Source organism: Dinoponera quadriceps, unplaced genomic scaffold (assembly GCF_001313825.1).
Source record: "Dinoponera quadriceps isolate SergipeBrazil2010 unplaced genomic scaffold, ASM131382v1 scaffold953, whole genome shotgun sequence".
NCBI lineage: Eukaryota > Metazoa > Arthropoda > Insecta > Hymenoptera > Formicidae > Dinoponera > Dinoponera quadriceps.
In genome coordinates this window covers 12,873-16,921 of record NW_014555033.1, presented here as the reverse complement: position 1 = coordinate 16,921, position 4,049 = coordinate 12,873, and positions in this window count along the sequence as shown.

Genomic DNA, 4,049 nt, shown 5'->3' with positions numbered 1-4,049 from the left:
CTTTTACTCACAAACTCCGCATGCACTTTTGCACTCACCCAATAACACTTTTTTTTATAAGTTTCACAACGCATCTCGTGTCCAGTAAGAGAATTTGTTTCTTAGTTATTCTCAGAAGATACATTCTCCTCCTTGAATATGAGATACTTTCTCCTCCTTCGATACGAGATGCATTACGAAACTCATAAAAAAAGTGTTGTAACCTTTCTGTCCATTGTACGTTACGATCTGATATTCTTTTATCATTTCATGAAAAATTATTTCTTTCAACGCAAAAAAACTACAAATACAGATGCTTTTTTCCACTTTGTCACAAATTTTAGTATTCACAGCAATACAATTCTTACCTTAAGGCTCCTAGGTTCTCGCTATAGCTATCCTTTTTTTCAGAAACGAGAAATCGGATCGAAATATATTATGGTATACGTGGGGATAAAAGACTACGGACAAAACGACACTCGTGATCGATTCGGCACATTTGTAAAAATATCCAGACGCTTTCATTTAATCTCAACAATCAATAAATAGCTGAAAATTAGTGCAACGTGCAACTTACGTTTTTAACCTGTCTTTTCTCATGATCTCTGTTACGTTAATTTTACGATTATTTATTGATTGTTTAGGTTAAAGAAAAGGTTAAAGAAAAGCATTCAAACATTTGTACAAGTAGTATGTTGTACAAGTAGTATGTTGAATCGATCACGAGTTTTGCATATATTTTGTGCATATATTCTTTTATGTCCATATGTACCCCCAGTAAGCGAAAAATCATTACTGCGATATTATTACAACAATGTTCAATAACATGTAATGTTTTCAAATACGTCGTATTTAATGTTATAAAATGTAATGTAATGTTTTTAAATCGTCGTATTTAATGTTATGTACAACATCATTATGAACAAACTTTGACACTGATTTGGAGATTTCGATAATATTGAAATGGGAATGTCCTAACGTTGCAAATAACGTTGCACTAAAGTTTTTCTATCATTCCCATAATGTTTTAGAAATAATATTGATAAAATAATAAAATTTAAACATATTGTTACGTCCTGCGTGCCTCGCGAACAACGAGTCTTTTTTGATTGGAAAACAGACGCATTTGGACAAACGCTACCTGGAAATAAAAACTATAACGTAACATAGCTAAAGAGGCCAATCAAATGCGGAAATGTTGGGCCGTCGATAAAACTTAGATTCAAAAGTTAATTATAAGATCACGATAACACGCCATCAAATACGTCATGTGTTTCCCAACGCGTCTATTATACGAATAACATAAAAAAAAGTGATCCCCCTTTTCGCCTTCACGTGAGGTACATAGTCTAAGTGGTCAACAGGATTCAGGCCCTTCAATAGGATTTAGATCTAAAGATTATTTATGAAATCCCGATAATGTCAAGTATTTTCCAAACCATCCGTTTCACAAACTGTATTAGGAAACTTCCCAATCTCCCACATCTCTCTTCCACGAAAATTGTCCTCGTTGGCAATCGTCATCTGCCACTCCCAAAATTCTCCCTATAAAAACACTACTCTCTTACCGCCGACACACACACTACTTCTAACTCTCTATATCAGCCGGAATCAATCTCGTATCGAACTATCTCTCTGAGTCTATCGCGATACTCCATGGTATTTCTTTAGCAGACCTCGCTAATTATTAAAATCTCTCGGCTCGACACTTCGGTATAGTGCTCCGATATAATCGTCGCGAGTGCATCTGCCATCCAGCCATTTCGTCCACAAGTTGAGCAACGAGACGACAGCTCAAGTTAGCCCTCGTTCCTAAGGATCTCAGTAATCCGGTACACCACGATCAACGAACCCATGTTCTACATATTAGTCACCACAATCCATCCACCTAAATTGTAAGTCTCTATTTCATATTTAAACATGACTTTTAATAATTTCAATCCAATCTCCAATCCTACTTCACTCCTTAAACATATACACTGCATAATTATTATCTTCCTTCCTTGTGTTATATAATGTTGTTTTTCTCACCATACCGATATGTTAAACATTCTTATCACGTTAAATCCAATTGTATTACATTAAGTTACACGGATTACTTTTTACTTAATCTTACTATAATCTTCATCTTTTATTTGCATTATTCTAATAATGCTGATTTATAAAAGTTTCTTTAGTGTTAACCCATATTTCTCATTGTTTAACTTTAACTAACCGTTTCATCTTTTAAATATTGTATCTTTTACAATGACTTTTCTCATCAATTTATCACTATTATTAATCCATATGAGAACCAAATTATGTTATTAATATAATTAATAAACTGTTTTATTCAAAATGCTCTAAATTTAACCAAGTTGTTACAATTATTCATTCATTTCCTTTCAATTACTTCAATCTGAATTCCCCTTTCAACACTCTCATCATATCCCAGGTAAAGAGATTAAGTTCTTTGATCTAAATAAAGGACCACCTAAAAACGTATATTCTACGATCGGAGTAAATGGGCCTTTCCGGACTTTGATCTGATCTGCGGACCTGCCAGTACATTTAGGCCTGGCGAGTGCACGAGTATGCGATGTTTGTTGCGTACATTCTCTTCCAGGGCGTAACATTATCAATGATACCTATGAATACCGCTACGAGCTCTGGCCCCCTATTCTCAAATATGGTTGCATATACGTAAATAATTACTTTAAGATATGCCCGCGTATGATACATATACGCAACTATTTCAAAAATAGGGGCCGTGCTAATGACCTTACTAACTGACCAAAGCGATACATATATTAAGTATGTCTTGCATACTTTCGTGCTAAAAGTATTATCTTTATTGCTCATTGCCGAAAGAAGATAGAATGATGCTTTTAACACTAAAGCGTGCAAGATGAACTTAGCCATAAGAACATGCAGCTGCTGATTATTGCGATTATCTATACAATAACAAGATTATACTTCTTATCTCGATCATCACACACGCAATTTCTCAAAATAACATGACAGACAGCGAGATTCGAACTGCGACCGTACTTTTTAGATTCGGTCCGTCCGAATCGCCGGTGCAAAGCCGCTAAACCGGCTAAGCCGCTAAAGCCGGCAAACCCGGAACGCGAGAGTGACTTCTGATCACTAATTAACTCCTCAAAAGAAGAATAGGCGCCAGATGCGCACAAGTCGCACCCACGAAACGAAAAAGCGGTCGACGAAGCCTTTCCGCGCTTCGGACCCGATAATTCTTTCTCGCGATCTAAGTTCGTCCCGAACGGAACCGGTAGCTCTTGCGTAGATTAAGTCGGAGGCGGGGTAGTTCGTAAGGTCACGCCAGGATAGATCAACGAAAACTAGACCAGCAATTTCGGCAATGCAGTGTGCGCCTTTATTTGGCTCAACGATTTCGATAACAGAATATTCTCAAACGGTAGCGCCTCGCGATATACAATTGTTAATCTTCGCCCGGACCGCGGCGAACTCGCGATGTCCGCCGGTAGCTTGACTGGCCCTTCGAGCGGCAGCCGAGCCAAGATGGAGGGGATGGCACATCACGTTATACCCGCGGGGGCGATCCCCCCGGTACGACCCCGACACAACCATCGACGGATATTATTTAACACGTTGAGCGCGGCGCCGATTTTGCTATCCTTTCCGCTCAGGCGGCAGCGAGCGAGTACTTGATGCCGAGCGCTCAAGAGGTTTTTGGGATAGAGAGTATGAACAGAAGATTACTTTGTTTCACTTTACTGTGGGATGGTGCAGCCAATACATAAGTATACAAATTATAAACAGAAGATAATGGGAAGGGGAACGGCAAGAAGTTGACCTCCAAGAGACGATCAATCTTATTGTAATATGTGCAAATCTCATCCACACCTTTGCTTAAAATGTTTTAATAAACTCCATTAAAATTATAACATTAATTTTTTAACCCTTGACAATGCCGATTTCACGCACCAATGTCGTCCAAACGAAAAGTTCACTGTCAGTCCTCAGGAAGTGACGCTGCCTGAACGAAAAGTGTACTGTCAGTCCCCAGGGACCGACGCCGCTTGAACGAAAAGTTCACTGTCAGTCCC